At 37.7% G+C, this 19,087-nt stretch overlaps 1 long non-coding RNA gene across 1 annotated transcript; it reads left to right on the top strand.

Annotated features, from left to right (window-relative positions):
* The first annotated feature begins 1,616 nt into the window (after positions 1 to 1,616).
* LOC145029367 (uncharacterized) lies at positions 1,617 to 12,375 on the top strand. Its single transcript, XR_013676495.1, has 2 exons — positions 1,617 to 1,751; positions 12,237 to 12,375. It is a non-coding gene; the product is annotated as an uncharacterized LOC145029367 (long non-coding RNA).
* The last annotated feature ends 6,712 nt before the right edge of the window (positions 12,376 to 19,087 follow it).

Raw genomic sequence — 19,087 nt, 5'->3', positions numbered from 1 at the left:
TGTATTTTCCCATTCATGCCGATCTTCTTCTTGAAGATCCATTTACACCCGACTGTCTTACGACTCGGTACACTGTCAACCAAGTTCCAAACTTGATTGTCATACATAGACTGAATCTCGTTGTCCATATCCTATTTCCACTTAGCAGACTTGGTGCCTGCCATGGCTTCCTTGTAGTTGTTAGGTTCATCCAGATTTACCAGTGTGTTATCACTGATAAAAGTATCACCTGTGTAGTAATATGGAAATCACAAAATTCAGGTGTATTTCCAACTCTACTGGAATGCCTCAGAGGTACAAATTCATCAATTGGTTCAACAGGAGTTTCCTTCTCAGGTTGATCGCTAGTGTTTGAGGTTCCGCAAACCAAAAAAATATAAAATTGAATTCAAATTCCATTTACTGCTAATCAAACAGGATATTGAATTAGATTCCAATTCAAGATAGATTTCAATTCCTCAATAGATTTCAATTCCTTCAAAAACATTCTATGAACCAAACGCCACCTTAGCTCTTCTAGTCTGTCAGAAATTGATAAGCTAGGATTGTTCTTCTTGTCATCATCTTAGTGTTCTTCTTGTTGATCACCTTATAAATCATACAAGATGATCTGTGATATATCGTTAAAAAAAAAAAAGAAAAAACTCAAGCCGTCTTAGATTAATGACTCGACGGTTTATAATTCTTTATTTAACCCTTAGTTGACGGGCGGTGTAATATATATTGATATTTTTTGTTTTGATCATAAAGTGTAAGTTTTATATAAGATCATTTTCTTCTAATTAACCTCAATTTTAAAATTAAAAGAATATTTTGTTGTTCAATTAATCGTTTATCTTTGTGTAAACCAGAGTTTGAACATTTTTAATTTAAAATATGGTATATAGAAGTTAATTAAATTCCCTTTTGGAAAAACAATCTGTAGTAGATTAAGTCGTATATGATTTGGTTATATGTGGGGAATCATAGGGAACGAGTTGTGTAAGTAGTAAAGATGGTGATTGCCGAATGTTTGAGTAAATTTTTAAATTCTAAATGACACATTCAACATTACAAATAAACTAAATAAAGTATTATATTTTTTAAAATTATAAAATAGTCTTTCTTGATAATCGTAAATCATGCAGTACTTCTTTCGCATATCTCCTCTATATAATATATCATGCGCTGTTCAAGAAAAAACTCACATTTTTATTCTATGTCCTCTTCCTAAAATAACCCTATCTCTTTAAGTCCCATCTTCATCTACTTTGATCAACATGCACTTTTAACCTTAATTCATTTGTTTTGTTAATGTTTTTCATCATCATAGTCATAGATCTAGTTGATCAAAAGTTAATTATTCCCTTTTATCCTTTCACACTTCACTTGTTTTCCTTAATTAACTCTTCTAGGGTTACCTTTTCTACTTTACCTTCAACAGATTTATCTTCTCTCGATTTCTGTCATAGAGATAAATATATTTCAGAAGATCTCAAGAAAAAGCATTGCAGTCATTTCTTGCTGTTGGAGCATCATCAAGATTCACAAAAAGCTATCATATATCTTTAGATGGTGACCCGTATATATATATTTTTAAACGATCTCATTTTTCATAATTACTAATATATACTGATCCAGGGTTCTATCTACTGATCAGTGTTTTGAGAATCCTGATGATGCTACAGCGGCCATTAATGGCTAATTTAATTACCATTATGGAAGCTGTTATGTCGAGTGTTATAACTTATCTTCCAACTGGATCGATTCTGGTAAGCGAAGCTTTTTAAATGTTATAATAGTTCAGTTAGAAAGCCTATATTTATATATATTTTAGCTCCTGGTTTAATGGCATCTTTTTAGTTGGCTTTAATTAGCGCGCAGTTTTGTTTGCTTTTGGTGGACACTTGGTTTATATTAATCTTCATTTTTAGTGTTATTTAGTATTCTTATTTAGATAAGTGTCCCCAGATATATGAGAAGTGATTCGTACACAACAATTCATACATTATATAGTTGTACAATACAACATTTTAAAGCACCAATTGTTGTGTATAGAAAAAAATTGTTGTGTACGGATCAGCTCCCAGTTAGATAGGTTTAGGGTTTTCCTTACATTAATTAAGGACCAACATGAGTGTTCTTGAAATCATTGTTTTATATATCCTGAACTTTTTCTCCAGTTTTTTTCCAACAGTTTTGAAATTCAGGTTTGATTCTCTCTCTCTCTCTCTCTCTCTCTCTCTCTCTCTCTCTCTCTCATGATGTAATTGGGAACAAGTATAGTACTGTACAACTTAAATCAGTGGATCAATGTTGTTTCTGTAAGTTGATGATCACTATCTGATCATACGACCAGGTATATATTCAGAACCACTTATTACTCTCTTTGGATAAACTTCAATCCGATCTGGTACATATAGCTAGTTATATAGGTTTATTAATCTTCTTGAATAACTTACACAGCATATATAGACTAACGAACGATCGTTAATAAGTTCAACTTTTGGCAGTTACGTTTTTCATGTATCTTCCTCCAACTTAATTAGTATCAAATAACATTAATACCCAATTCGTGTTCGACAATTAGAGATACGTGATTGGACCATGAAATGACTGAAAAACAAGCTTACAAGACTTGGAATCATCAATCTTGTCTCATCATACTACTAGCTAGGGTTTTTGGTATAACTAACAATATTCAACCCAGTCATATATATTCTCGAGATGACACTTTACCAATATATTCTCGAGATGACACTTTACCCCACACGTACAACAAACTGTAATATGTAAGTGTACATGTTTGAATTGTTATTGTACTGTCTTTTGCATCTTCTTCTCGTAAAATGATTCACACCAACCATATACAGTTTGAGGTGAAAGCTTTAGTTCTATCAGTAAGCTGTCTTGTATAAGGAAAGTTAAAGTAAAGAAAATGAAATGTTACAAAGATACGATATTTTTTTTTCTCGTTCATGTTTACATATTAATGCTGCATATCTAATTTTAGGAATTACTTAGTTTATATGTTATAAGACGTTGTCGTTTTTTTTACCGGACGCATAGGCACCATACTAGCATATTTATTAAGAATTTTGATTTAAACTCGGCTCAAAGACAAATATCAATTATTAGTAACACGGATTGGCCTCTAATCAACGGCTATCTGAAAATGGGCCTAGGATGGACTATTTACTGGACTTTATGCGAACATGCGGGGCTTATCCGGCAAGTAGATTTTAAAATAACTTGAATTCAAGGGAAAAAAAATATTTGTTTGGATCGTAAGTAAGAGCTTAAAGCTTTTAGTCTAAATAAAATATTTGTTTGGATCGTAAGTAAGAGCTTAAAGCTTTTAGTCTAAATAAAAGGTTTAAAATTTAAAAGCTATTTTAATTAAATTTTTTGAGAGTTTTTATCTTTTACATTTTATGTTATTTTACACTTCTCAAAGGCTTACAATTAATTTTACTAAGGGTGAAAACATGTCGTGTCATGCTGTATTCATTTCAAGTGGGAACTGAAGTGAGTTTAGATAGCTTGTCTCTATAACTATCATGTCGTGTCGTATCAATTTATTTATGTTTGTGTCAAGTTCATGTTTGTTGACAAATTTTACGATAAGTTTAGAGAAAATAAGTCAGGTTGAAGAGGAAATGAGCATATAAGATTGTGAAGTATGTGATATTAATGAAAAAGTAAAAAAATAAAAACAAGTATTTATTGTGTCCTCTTAGAGGCTTCTACATTACAAAATGATCCAACCTAAAAAAAAAATTCTACATTTTTTTTGGACATGCCCCGTTTACTTGCTTGTCAGGTTCATGTCGATCCCCCTCATTTTTACCGAATCGCTTCACACAAATAAAAGTTTCAGCTTCAGCTACCAGCTGTTTTGCCAAACACGTCCATAAAGTGTGTTCGGCAATGATCTTTTCAGATCTTTTAAGAGATTTTAGCTTTTATATTTCAAAAAAAAACATGAAATGAAGAAAAAAAAAACTTCTTTCAGGAGTACTGTAACATCCCGACTCCCATGTATAAGATTTAAGTAATTTATTTCCATATTTCCAGTGTAACTCGACGAGTTGGATGCCCCAACTCGCCGATTAGAGGAGTTAATTGGCCACGTGATTCTAGAGTCTACTCGACAAGTAGTTGCTGAGTGAGAAAACCCTAATTTTTAGCGATTGTGTCTTATTTAAAGGACCATAAGCCCTCATTTTCATCACCTTTGACACCCTAATACACTGTAAGAAACCCTAATCGTCAGTATTTTCTTGAGAGAGAGAGAGAGAGAGAGAGAGAGAGGAGCTAACTTTGGGTGTTCTAGTGCACATTTAGAAGAAGAGTGAAGAGTATCAAGAATTGGAACGAGAAGTGGCTTGTGGAGTAAGAGTTTTTCTGTGCTAGCTTCAGTTTGGAGGTAAAAAGCTACCACATCTAGCAATCCTTTGTATAGATCTCCTTCTAGGGAGTTTTAGGGCTTTTCCCCCCTTATCTTGTAGTTTTGAGTTGCAAGGGCTTGTCGTGGATTTGAGACTCCAGATCTGGACAAAAGAAGGTCCCATGAGCCCAAAGATCCAAGCTTTATCAAGCTTTGGACAAGTCTCTATGCATGAAACCCCTTATGGAGCTTGTTATGGCATTTTGAGCCTTAGATGTCATGCATGAATGTAAAGCTTGCAGCTTTACGTGATAAGTGAGCCTTAGAAGGTTGGATCCAGAGTATGAGATGTCAATTTTGCCTAAAAAGTCTGAATGAGGAAAGGGTCTGAAGGGACTCAACGAGTCAGTGAGCTGACTTAACGAGTCGGTTAGCGTTTTCCCCGATGAGTCTGGACACGGTGTAACTCGGCGAGTTAATGAGACAACTCAACGAGTTGAGTGGGAATTTCACGATATTTCTGAGAAAACGAAGGAACTCGATGAGTCGCATAGATGCACTCGACGAGTTGAGTCAACATGGACTGTTGACTTAAGCGTTGACTTTCCTTGAATTTTAGGGATTGGTTAACTATGGAATTTACAGGCTATGGAGGGGTAAAATGGTCTTTTCACCCTTTTAAGATTTAGTGGAGCGGCTAGTTTAGCATTGTGGAGTGGTTATTACAAATTTCTTATGAGATGATGACATTATGTAAACAGAGTCTAGATTGTTCGTGGGGTGCTAGATCTAGTTGTTTACTTTCCGAGATGAGTTTTCTCACTATACTTGCCATGAGTGGTATCATTGTGTGATCGAAGGGTCTTGTATGCTTATATTGAGAATTATGATATCCTGTATTATGACTTTGTGATTTATGTTGTATATTATCTCGAGATTTATCGAGTTAGGATCGGAGGGTCCAACCTCGCGTTGTAGGACCGAAGGGTTTCCACTAAGACACATTGACCGGAGGGTCTCTATCGAGATATAGCCATAAGAGGCTAATGTGATGTGTCTGGTATTTTGGGGAACTCACTAGCTTATTGTGCTATGTGTTATGTGTCTCAAGTACTTATTAGGATCACGGGAAGGCATCAGCTTGATTGTACACACAAGATGGAGTTTATGTATTAGAGGATCCTGGATTATTATCAAACAATTATTGATGTGTGTTTCGCGATAATTTAAACAACTGTGGTTTTTGAAAGTTGATAATTTGAAATTATGTGATTTTGGAAAAGAAAAAGAATTGCTGAAAATTTACAGTGTTACAAGTTGGTATCAGAGCCTTGGTTTGAAGGATTCGGATGTACTCTCGGGTATGTATGGACTCAAACTGAGGAATTGAGAAAATTTTATAAAGAGAAATGATTTTCTAAACTGGGTAAGAGTTTTAAAGAGAAATGAGACGACGCAGTGTGTACAATCAGTCAGAGCCCGAACGGTGATTTCCTAAAATACAGTTAATTGTTTATATTATGAGATATTTATGAGATATTAGAGTTGCATGCTAGAGGATAGGCTAGGTACTTTAGAAATTAGGGCTATAGTTTCCTGATTCATGATGCCTTAGTCAAGGATATGGTATTGATCGATGTTATCTTTTATTTGCCTTGAGTATATGATGAGTGAGAGTACCTAGCAGGAATTTCTTAAAAAGAGTTCTGAGTTTAGGGTAAATCTAGGAGAGATACCTAGATGGGGCATAGGAGGAGCCTACCGAGAGGGTAGTCTGAAACTAGTGAGAGATAGAGTACTTGTGAATTAGGATACTGGGAGGAGCGCTTGGGGTGACTACGGGTTGGTGTGGAAGGTAGTATTAGGCCCGTACTACTGAAAGCATCGGCCATCGGATCTGTGTGCGACCCATATAAGAATCTTTAGGATCTTAAGGAGTAGGTAGGGATGGGAAATCGAGTGTGAGTATGATTGAACGAGCCTTTGATGATTTTCGTGTTGTGTTTTAGAGACACAATGGTGGGTACACGCCACAACCCCGAGAGCAACAGTGCAAGTGATGAGGAGATCCGCAAGATCATTCATGAGGAGGTGGCAGCAGCTATCAGATAGGCCATACCAGAGATGTTAGAGTCTATTAAGACCATGCTAATTGAGACATTCGACGAGCGATATGCTGCTGTTACGGAGGTTACTACTGCTGCAGCCACCATAGCTGTAGTTGCTGCTATGCCACAAGGAAGTGACTCGTTGTTGTTTTGGGAGTTCAGCAACACGAAGCCACCAGAGTTTGATGGGACACAAGATCCGATTGCTACCATGAGATGGATCTCCGAAATTGAGGGATGTTCCTATACGTGTTCATGCCCAGATCACCTGAGTGTTTGATTTGTGCTGAACTAGCTTCGCTTGGGAACGAAGGCTGGTTGAAGTTCGTGACCATGATGCAGTGATATGGGATAAGTTTATATAGTTGTTCCGAGATGAGTATGTTCCCAGGTAGAGAGGGAATGGTTAGCCCAAGAGTTTCTATCTCTCAAGCAGAAGACAGAAACCGTGACTAAGATCACAAGGATGTTCCATGAGAGGGCAATGTTTTACCCTGAGCACGTGTCTTTTGAGCTGACACGTGTGAGCCAACATCTGAGCATACTGAGGAGGGATATACGGGAGTTTGTGGTGAACTCGTCATACCGTACATTGACTGAGCTTCAGACCAATGCCAAGAGGAGGGGGACTGAGCTAGAATTGCAGACAAGTGAGGAGGAGTCTCGGGGTAGAGACAGGAGACCAGTACAGTTGCAGCTGGCAACGAAGCTTGCAAAGCCCGTTGATACGAGTGCGGGGGGGGGGGGGGGGGGGGGGGAAGGGCCATACTTTTGGAAAGAGCGGCAAAAGTCATGAGGGATCTTGCCGATCAGGGATTTGCTACAAATGTGGCAAGGAAGGGCACATAGCGAAGGACTGCCCCGAGATATTTTCGGTTTGCTTTCATTGCAACCAGACCGGCCATCGGAACTCAGAAGGCCGAGTTCCCTCAACTCACTTAAGTCGATACTCCGAGGGCTTCTACTCTTGCTACCTTACGTGTTACCAATGGTCGGCCGGTGAAGGCCGATACTCCGAGGGCTCGTGGGAGAGCTTTCCAATTGACTGCGAAGGAGGTCTGTGCGGCGCCTGATGTTGTTGCTGGTACGTATCTCCTAATTTATGTTATTTTGAGATTTGTTTATGATTATATTGTGCTGTGTATAGGTACTTTCCTTATGAATTATGTGTCTGGTTTGGTGTTATTTGACTCGGATGTAAGTTGATCTTTTGTGTCTCTATCCTTTAGTCATCACATTAGTGTCAGACTTGAGGTGTTGAGTCGACCATTAAGGGTTTATCTAGCCAACAAGCATGGGGTTTTTTGCCACCGATGTATTCCGGGAGTGTGTATTTAATATTTTCGATGTTGATTTCCCAATAGATCTGGTGCCGATAGCGATGGGTGACATTTGTGTCATAGTGGGCATGGACTGGTTGGTCAGATTTGGTGCTGGGATCGATTGTGAGCGTTTGATGGTGACCATATGAGACCCTAGTAGGGGACTGCTTACCATATACGGTGGGGACCAGATCTGGGTCAGCTTTCTACTCTGCCGCCAGGATGAGGCAGAGTTTACAAAAGGGATGTATGGGATATTTAGCTTATGTGACGGATACGAGAGTTGCCGCTGAGAGGCCGAGTTCTATTTTTGATGTTCAGGTTGTGTGTGAGTTCCCGGATGTTTTCCTCGAGGAGTTACCGGGCGTACCTTCTGAGAGGCAAGTGGAGTTCTGGATCGATTTGGTTCCGGGTGCGGCGCCTATTGCCAAGGCAACTTATTGTCTTGTGCCACCTGAGATGCAGGAGTTATCCTTGCAGCTCCAGGAGCTGCTGGGGAAGGGTTTTATTAGACCAAGTAGCTCACCGTGGGGAGCGTCTATCCTTTTTGTCAAGAAGAAGGATGGTTCACACCGGATGTGTATTGATTACCGGGATTTGAACTAACTGTCGGTTAAGAACTGTTATCCACTACCGAGGATCGATGATTTATTCGATCAGTTTCAGGGGGCATCTTAGTTTTCCAAGATTGATTTGAGATCTAGATATCATAAGATGAGAGTTTGCAAGGAGGATATCCAGAAGACAGCCTTTAGGACTCGTTATGGGCACTACGAGTTTGTGATGATGCCTTTCGGACTCTCCAATGCACCGACAACGTTCATGGATATCAACCGGGTGTGCAAGCCCATGTTGGATCGATCGGTGATCGTGTTCATCGACAACATTTTGGTATACTTGAGGTCCAAAGAGCAGTACAAAGAGCATCTTCGGGAATTTCTTGGAGTATTGAGTATGGAGAGGCTTTGCGCCAAATTCTCCAAGTGTAATTTCTGGTTACGAGAGGTCCCGTTCTTAGGACACCTCGTTAATTAGAATGGAATTTTGGTATCCGGATAAGATCGAGGCAGTTATGCGAAGGGAGGTGCCGAGGTCCCCATTCGAGATCAGGAATTTTCTTAGCTTGGCAGGCTACTACTGGAGATTTATCAGAGATTTCTCCAAGATTGTTGTTCACCTTACTATAACCAGGAAGGGTGTTACTTTTGCCTGGGGGCCATAGCAGCATGCCTCATTCGAGACTGTTCATCCTCATGTTCTGGCGCCACTATCTCAATGGTGTTCGGTGTACCATATACACGAACCATAAGAGCCTGAAGTACCTATGGATCAACCCAACCTGAATATGAGACAGAGGAGGTGGCTAGATGTAGCGAAAGACTACAACTGTGAGATCTTGTATCACCTTGGCAAGATTAATGTGGTAGCTGATACCTTGAGTCGTAGAGCATTGAGTACTCCAATCCGAGACGTATGCATGAGGATGACGGTGATGAATCCAGTATTAGATAACATTCGAGAGGCTCAGGTGGTGGCCGTGAGACCAGAGAACCGTAAGAGAGAGTGGTTGATCGGGTAGGTTTCCAAGTTTGGTACAAATAGTAGGGGGCTTATGACTTTCCGTGGATGGATTTGGGTGCCTTATACGGGTGGAGCTCGACATATTTTGATGGAGGAGACCCATCGGTCGAGATTCTCGATCCATACGGGGGCCACCAAGATGTATTTGGATTTAAAGATGGATTACTGGTGACCCTGTATGAAGAGAGATGTGGCATGGGTAGTTGAGAGATGCTTTACTTAAGGCGGAGCATCAATGTCCACATGGTATGTTGCAGCCTCTAGAGATTCCCGTGTGGAAATGGGAACACATTTCCATGGATTTTATCATCAAATTACCGAGGACTTCGCGAGATGTTGACGCGATATGGGTGACTGTAGAATGGTTGAAGAAGAGTGCTCACTTCCTAGCTATCAGTGATAAGCTCTTCTATAAAGAAACTGGCTGAAATCTACGTGCGAGAGGTGGTGGCACGGCATGGAGTGCCAACATCGATAGTGTCAGATCGAGATGTGCACTTTACTTCCAGGTTCTAAAAGAAATTTCATGAGGAGTTCGGTACCCGGTTGCATTTCAGTACTGCATATCACATACAGACAGACGGGCAGAGCAAGCGGACGATTCAAACGTTGGAGGACATGCTACATGCATTTGTTATGGACTTCGGTGGGAGTTGGGACACTTATTTGCCCTTGGCTGAGTTTTCATACAACATCCATCATTCAAATATTGGTATGCCTCCCTTTGAGCTCTTATATGGGAAGAGGTTTTGGACTCCCATCTGCTGGGGAGAGGTAGGGCAGAGAGTGATGGGGGGCACTGAGATGGTGCTCAAGACGAAAAAGCAAATCCAGCATGTCAGATAGAGGTTACTGACGGCCTAGGGTTATTAGAAGAATTACACCGATCGGCGCCATTCAGAGCTAGAGTTTCAGGTCATAGATTTTGTCGTCCTGAAGGTATCCCTATGGAAGGGGGTGATTCGATTCACGAAAAGGGGCAATATGGGCCCTAGATACATTGGTCCTTTCACGGTGATCGCCTAAGTTGGTAAGGTAGCTTACCGAATGGAGCTGCCTGCAAAGTTGAGCTAGATTCATAACACCTCCCACGTATCCCAGTTGAGGAAATGTGTAGCCGATGAGATGATAGTGGTTCCTTTTGAGGATTTTCAAGTTGACGAAAGCTTGAACTACATTGAGAGGCTGATAGCGGTTTTAGATAGGAAGGTGAAGGTTTTAAGGAACAAAGAGGTGCCCCTGGTTCAGGTTCAATGGCAACATTGGAAGGGATCCGAGTGGAGTTGGGAGCCGGAGTCCGAGATGCGGGAGCAGTACCCAGAGTTGTTTTGAGAGGATGACTTCGAGAGTAAAGTCTAATTCTAGTTGGGGAGAATTGGAATATCCCAACTCCCAGGTATATTATTTAATTAATTTATTTTCATATTTTCAGAGCAACTCGACGAGTTGGATGCCCCAACTCGCCGAGTAGATGAGTTAACTGGCCGCGTGATTCTAGAGTCTACTCGACGAGTTGGAGGACCCCAACTCGACGAGTAGGTGCTGAGTGATAAACCCTAATTTCCAGGGTTTGTGTTCTATTTAAAGGACCTTAAGCCCTCATTTCCACCACCCTTGTCACCCTAATACCCTGTGAGAAACCCTAATCGTGAGTATTTTGTTGTAAGAGAGAGAATCTAACTTTGGGTGTTCTAGTGCACATTTAGAAGAAGATTGAAGAGCATCAGGCAATGGAATGAGAAAAGGCTTATGGATCAAGAGTTTTTTTGTGTTAGCTTCAGTTTTGAGGTAAAAGCTACCACTTTGAGGAATCCTTTTTATAGATCTCCTTCTAGGGAGTTTTAGGGCTTTTTCCCCCTTATCTTGTAGTTTTGAGTTAATGGGGCTCGTCATGGAGTTGAGACTCCAAATCTGGACAAAAGAAGGTCCCATAAGCCCAAAGATCCAAGCTTTATCAAGGTTTGGACAAGTCTCTATGCATGAAACCCCTTATGGAGATTCGTATGGCATTTTGAGCCCTAGATGCCATGCATGAACGTAAAGCTTGCAACTTTATGTGATAAGTGAGCCTTAGAAGGTTAGATTCAAAGTATGAGATGTCATTTCTGCCTAAAAACGTCTGAATGAGGAAAGGGTCTGAAGTGACTCGACGAGTCGGTTAGGGTTTTCCTCGACAAGTCTGGACACGATGTAACTCGGCGAGTTGATGAGACGACTCGACGAGTTGAGTTGGATTTTCACAATATTTCTGAGAAAACGAAGGAACTCAACGAGTCGCATAGATGCAATCGACGAGTTGAGCCAACATGGACTGTTGACTTGAGCTTTGACGTTCGTTGAATTTTAGGATTTTGTCAACTGTGGACTTTAGAGGCCATGGAGGGGTAAAATGTTATTTTCACTATTTTGAGATTCAGCGGAGGGGCTAGTTTAGCCTCGTGGAGTGGTTATTACAAATTTCTGATGAGATGATTATATTATATAGGCAGAGTCTAGATTGTTCGTGGGGTGCTAGATCTATCTGTTTACTTTCTGATGTGAGTTTCTCACTATACTTGTCATGAGTAGTATCAATGTGTCATGTGTCACCAAAAGGTATTGTATGCTTATATTGAGAATTGTGATATCATACATTATGTCTTTGTGATTTATGTTGTATATTATTCCGAACTTTATTGAGTTAGGATCGGAGGATTCAACCCGAGTTGTGGGACCGGAGGGTTCCCCTCCTACTGAGACACATTAATCGGAGGGTCTCTATTGAAATATAGCCATGAGAGGATAATGTGATGTGTTTGGTATTTTGGGGAACTCATTAAGCTTTGTGTTTACCTTGTTATGTCTTATGTGTTTCAGGTACTTCTCCGGATTACGGGAAATCGTCGGTTTAATTGTACACATGAGATGGAGTTTATGTTTTAGAGGATCCTGGATTATTATCAAATAATTATTGATTTGTGTTTTATGATAATTTTACAATTGTGGTTTTAGAAAAGTGATAATTGAAATTATGTGATTTTGGAAATGAAAAAAAAAAAATTGCTAAAAATTTACACTTTTACAAGTACAAAGTTTAACCTTCTAATTTTTAACTAAAAACTATTAATCCAAAATCTTTCAAATAACTTTTAAATTTTAGTTTTTATGTAATTTTACATTTTTAAAAACTTTTCAGTTAGTTTGCTCAAAACTTCTACACAAATAAAATTTATATCTTCCAACTTTAAGTTACTAGCTACCAATTAGCTGTATCAAACATACTCATGATATTCTACTTTTCTTATCCTAAATAGTCGATCGATGTTTAGTTACAATTTTAATAGTTCAAAAATATTTGACAATATTCATATTATATGGAAAAGCTAAATGTTTTGGTGTGAAATTATCTATATTAACTTTTTTAAGGGTATATTGCTTAGAGCAAGGTCCCCGAGGTTCGTCATTTTGATGAGAATTCTATCATAGACGTCTTGTCTTGTCTTCGCAAATGACTTTGCATTACCCACTCTTGATGGTTTATGATTAGAATTTTAGACATCTCTATAAAGAGCTACTCATACCAAGTTAGCCATCAGAGTATTTGAATTATTTAAATGAAAAAAGCATGAATCTTCCTAAAGAATAGCTTGTTTGTATTCTACTTTCTTTCAAATATATCTAAAAGTAGAATTTCCTATATAAATGAAATAGACAACTTGGTTATAATTCTGTTTATTGTCCCCTAATAGATAGTGCATAACAATAGTTAATTAGTTATGTACTATTACTTGTTTGATAAAGAGTATATAAATAACGTAAAAGGCCAAAAGCTATTTATTAATTGTGTTTCACTTAAAATACACATGCAACCTTTTAGATATAGTTACAACTTAGAACTTAGAAGCCACAAGAAATTGTTTATTTTGTTATTTATGAGTTGTTACACCTATTTTGCTTTGTTGCTCTCGACTCTTAAGCATTATTCCATGTGCGGACCCTTTATGGCTCACTACTTAGAATATTGTTGAGCTTTAAAAGTTAAAAACAATAAGTATAAAAGATAGAAAAGAGCAATTTGAATATTTAAAACAATAAACCTCATTATTTTCTTTTTTAATTTTAAACTAAATACTTAGTCAAACATGTATATCGGTGAAGGGAGGAATCTAATTGCATCTAATTCCCTGTTTAATCGACTAATTAAACAGTAGATTCAAATTTAAAAAGTAAAACCAATCAAAGGAAAGGGTTTTGATAGGATAGCATTGGCATGCATGATCCCATGTGCAAAGTGCATGTTGTGGTTCTACTTCTACACCATCAATCTTGGTCAAACATTTATGCAATATAACAAAAACAAGTTGAAAACAAATTTACATTCTTTTCTATTTTTTATCCAAGGGATTGATCATAGATACCTTTCTGTATGCTTGATTCTTCTTCACATTTCTTTATTTTATCTAACAAAAATATACGAGTAAAAGAAAATTATATTGTGCGTGTGGATATAGACAAGTCAAAGGCGAAGAGATCAAATTTATCACAGAAATGCATGTCTCACGGGAGATGTTTCCACGTGTTCAAGAAAACGTCTATCGTTTGGTGTTGATGAGCCACTCAATTTCTTCTTGTTTTTAGTAATTAACTAATAACCAAATGGCTGGGGACAAAATTAAACCATCCACAATTATATTTTTCGGCACAGTTGGTTAGGGGACAAAAGAAAATTGAAAAGATTTAGATGAGAATAAAATATGGGTTTAATGTTTTTTTTTTTTTTTTTAATATAGCATTTTGGACATTAGACGTCTATCTCTTGTCCTTTTTTATACAAGAATAAATCAAATTTGAACCAAACGTAAGGCAATATCATGCAAATCATGTTGTGCCATCTAAATAATAACAAAAATCCTCGTCCCTTGAGTTATGCTTGTATTTATCTTATAATTAAGTTATCAGGATTATGAAACAAGTTCATTTATATGGTTTGCTCGGGTTTTGTATACATACGTCTCACCCACCATCATTGGGATCTTTTTCCGGTTCTTCTTCTATCCAACCACCGTTTCCCTGGTTCGGTAAGTATGGGTCTCCTTGTAGATGGAATCCTGCCATGACGTATGTGCGAGAATTGGGGTGTAAGAGGCATATAATGAATCTAGAAATATTGTGCTTTAGTAATATAAAATACTCGTATAGTATTTTAAACATTTTGTTTGATTCTTATTGTAGTTCCTGTATGAGTGTTGGTAGGTTGATAGACTTGTTGCCCGCTAGAACTATCTTGTGGCATATGTTAGTCACTTCTCAGACGAATATAGTTGATCAAGCTATATTCCTTCCAGACTTGATTACATATCCCAATGCATAATGTGAATGTACAACTCATCTATTTTTACTTTTCGTGATTTTTCCTAGATGTGACACTATACCGGCATGCATGCATGTACTTATACTTTTCATATAAATAATGTTTTATTTTAGAAGTATAATTGTAGGGAAAACATTTAGTTAGAGAATCTTAGTCTCATTGTGTTTATAGTTGGTATATCTTATATGGTGAGATATACTAAGTTCACTATAAACAATGCTCTGATACCAATCTGTCACACCCCCAAACCAAGGATGACGGAAACGTCCGGGGGTGGAGGACTTCATATATAGTATCACAACAACGAGTATAATAGTGCTCAAAGTAAATACAACCATTATAAATATAATCGAGAAAGTTACACGGTTTTATAAGAGTACATGTTTCAAAATCGATTACAATATAATGACAAAATGTTTTGATTAACGCCGAAGCGTTCCATCCTCAAAAGCTGGTAGTCACCGGTTTCTATTGATTACCTGAGAATACAAGTAAATTATGAAAGAGTGTCAACGATTTACGTTGGTGAGTCCATAAGCTTTTATATATAGAGTAGAAATCCTTTCTTTAAAAATGTAAAGTATGCACAAGAAAAATACCATATTTTCCTCATAAATTGTGTTGCAGTCTTAAGACCCAAAGACCCAAAATGTGCAAGTATTTTACCATACTTATAATAGTGTATGCGGTTTTACAAAAATAAAACCCCTTTAAATATAGAGATCCCCATAAACTATATGTATTGTTATTTTCCTATGTGAGTCGTTATAACCATACTGATTGACATAGTAGCCTGCGACGATGTTCTTCAGGCGTCGGAATGTTATGATATTTGTCACCCCAAACCTGCCGGTCTAGCTGTTGCATGCAACTAAGTTGTGGGTTGTCAATCCTAATATAGATCTATATACAAGTATCAGGCTCTCCATACAAGAAACTCTGGTTATAACTACAGGATTCTTAACCAGTACTCTAAGAGTACAATGAAGTAGTGTCTCACAACCGGATTTAACAAGTTTACTTGTAGTATAATTGGAAAAAAATTATAGTAGGAGTATAACCCTCCTTAGTAAGTTTGTAGAGTTGATGTTAACATAAACTATACCTATTATAGTTTATCATGAATGTGTGTAGTAATGAAAAACCTGTTTGTAGTGTGATTTGAACCTTTTCATAGTGAATGGTAATATAGCACACCATAAACTATACATAGTATGGTTCATCTTGTATGTTTGTAATGACTAATAACCCATATAATGAATGAATATTTCTGTGACTTAGGTGTAACTTACCAGAAAACATAAGTAAATGTGTAGTCAATCTTAGATAAACACCTTGCTCAACACATTACAAAGTGTTAATCAATTTGTAAACTGTTTGTAACAAGTTCTACCTTTCTGTCATTGCTTTTGTAAAAATTACCAAAAAATCATCATGAGTCAAAATTTAAATATGTAAACACAGAAAGTTCACAAAATGTGTCTAGTATACTCACAATTTTTATTATGATTTTTAATGATTCCTAACTAGTGTTAAAATGACCATTTTCACTGATTGGTCCGAAATCCTTGCTACAGTGACACACAGTTTTGTAAAAATCACCACAATTTGTGGAAAAATCGTATGTACATGTGCAAGTGGTCATTTTAAAGGTATAGACCTGAACTATTTGCATATTGAACATTTTTAAAAGTTACGGAGTTTAATATGGTCAAAAAAGTTCGTGATTTAGTCATAACCCTTTTTGTTGAAAGCTGCCATTTGAATTTAAGCATGTTTTGATATTGTAACTTGTATTCTCCCACATAAAACTAGATGAAAACATGAAAAGAAGAGGGGTATGAACTCACCTTGAGTGATTTACTGAGAGGGATGTTGAAGAGAGAAGGTTTCCAAGTCAAGAACACATCGAGAAAGCTTAAGGATTTGAAGATCCGAGGAACAAATATGATTATATTTGTATAAGAAATTCATGATTTGAGTGAAGGAGTGTGGAATATTCAAGAGTGGAAATGAAGAAATTACCAACAATGGAGTAAGAGCTCGTGACTTCCTAGAGTTCTTGGTACCAGGGAAGGATAATTGAGAGAGAGAGAGAGAGAGTATTTGTTTTAAGAATGTGGTGAATGATTCTTTTAGGGAGTGTGTGAGATACAGATATTTTAGGTGGATTTAGTGTAAGTAAATCAAATAGAGTGCTGGAAAATGCATAAAAATGACTGTGATTTGATATGGTAAGGAGTGAATAGTGACATAAAGTGGTTATGGTTTCATAACTTCTTGGAAAAGTCAACCAACCCTTATATAATGTCTTGTACAAAAGATATTACCTATGGTAAAGATTTCCCCAAAATATGAATTTATGGGGTCTTATATGTCAAAGTACGAGTTTGGGTGAAAAGCCTCCGTCAAAATCATCAAAAATGGGCTTAAAACGTGAAAGTTGTCAAAAATCGGGACCAAGAGGCGAACTTGCGAAGTTCTGGGGGTCAGAAGTGATGGTCTCGATCCATGAGGCTGAGAGGCGAAGGTTCTCAGATTGAACCGAAAGCAGCTTCGGTCCGAAGTTGGATGAGCCAAAGGCAAGTTGGACCGAAGAGAGGCTGAATCGAATGCAATGTCTCGGACCGAAGGTTGATCCGAGCCGAAGGGAAGTTCGGTCCACAAGGTAGTTTCGGTCCTAGGGTGAATTCGGTTCTAAGAGGTTCGGTTCTAAGAGAGGATTTGGTTCTTAAGAGGGTTCATCCCTATAAGGCTATTTTTCACATAATCTTCCCATTTCAAGCTGTTTTTTACTAAGTTAACGATCGGGATGCCTTAAGTGTTTATAAAAAGATAAAAGAGATTTTGAGAGAGATTTGGGAGAGAGAGAGAGAGAGAGAGAGAGAGAGAGAGACAGACAGACAGACAAACAGAGTGAGAGAGATTGAGAGAGACTTCGTTTGTGACCTTTGTTAGTGTTTAACCTTGTAATGCAAGGTTTGTAAACCTTGATAAGGCTTATTATGAGTGTTATACTCCCCCAAAGGGTCTTTAATAGTGCTTTATAGAGTCATTACCTCACTTACCCTGGCTAGGGTTTAGAATTTCCGAAGTTTAGGAGCTTCTGAGTGATACTTTGCATTATGATAGAGATTTGTACATAAGAACACATAGAATATATCCTATCATACAAGCACTACATGAGTTTATCGGTTTGACTTGTTAACTTTGACTTGACCAGAATTTGACGGTTGTCACAGATGGGGATTTAAAACTAGTCCCAACTTCCTTTGGAGTGAAGTTATATGGGTGTTACAAGAGCAATCATGTAAGGTCAACATAAACCATGGTTTGGGGAAAGATTTACAGCATGGATGGAGTCCTGGAAGGAATGGATCAAAATCTTCATACCCTATTCCAGCAAAGTGAAGATAATGGTAACAGGAGTTTGCATCTTGAAGGTAATGGTATTTTCTCATTTATATCTTTAAGGAAAGCAATTGATTCAGAGTTTTTAGAGGTTGTTGATAAAACTATGGTTTGGGGCAAGGTGGTTCCAAGGAAAGTCAACATTTTTGTTTGGAGACTAAGCTTGACGTGCTACATTCTAAGGATAATCTTTAGCGTAAAGGAGTTGGAATTACATCCATATTATGCCCCCTATGTAACAGAGTTAAAGAGATGTCAAACCACCTCTTTCTTTATAGTTCAACAACTTAAGAGGTATTGGCTCATCTGATCAAATGGTAGTTGCACCTCCCAAACCTGGAGCGAGTTAATTCCATCGATGATTTGTTCAAGTTTGAGGACTCAAACAGAAGGTCAAGGGTGGAGTTGATCAAATATGAATACGTCATTAGAGCTTTTTTGTGGGCGATTTGGTCATACAGAAATGAGTTATGTTTTAAAAGTACTTGTAAGAGAATAACTCAATTAGTGTCTGAGATGGTGTTTGTCCCCTATTTGTGGTTATCTATTAGAGGAAAAGGTTGAGGTGATATTTAGCCATTTTCCTTAGGGGTTTTGTATGTGTTATGTTTCTGTTGACTGCCAACCACCTTCCTATGAGTGCCTTTATCAAAGTTGTGTTGTTCAAAAAAAAATATGATACCTCGATAACTGAACACATTGTTTAGCCATATGGACAGTTAGAAGACCTAAACTTATAGATGGTCCCGTGTTTAAGTTGCAATGTAATATGGGAAGATGACATATATGCTAGCCGAGGGAGCAGTATTCGCATCGCAATTTGAAATATTACACCACTTGTTCCAATGTATGACACCTTATCATACCGACCTCTTTTCAACCAAATGTGTACAAGACCATTGTGACGCTATTTAAATTATAATTTTACCATTATATGATGCTTAAT

Source organism: Lactuca saligna, chromosome 2 (genome assembly GCF_052625555.1).
Source record: "Lactuca saligna cultivar CGN05327 chromosome 2, ASM5262555v1, whole genome shotgun sequence".
NCBI classification, from domain to species: domain Eukaryota; kingdom Viridiplantae; phylum Streptophyta; class Magnoliopsida; order Asterales; family Asteraceae; genus Lactuca; species Lactuca saligna.
This window is presented reverse-complemented; position numbering and strand designations above follow the sequence as displayed.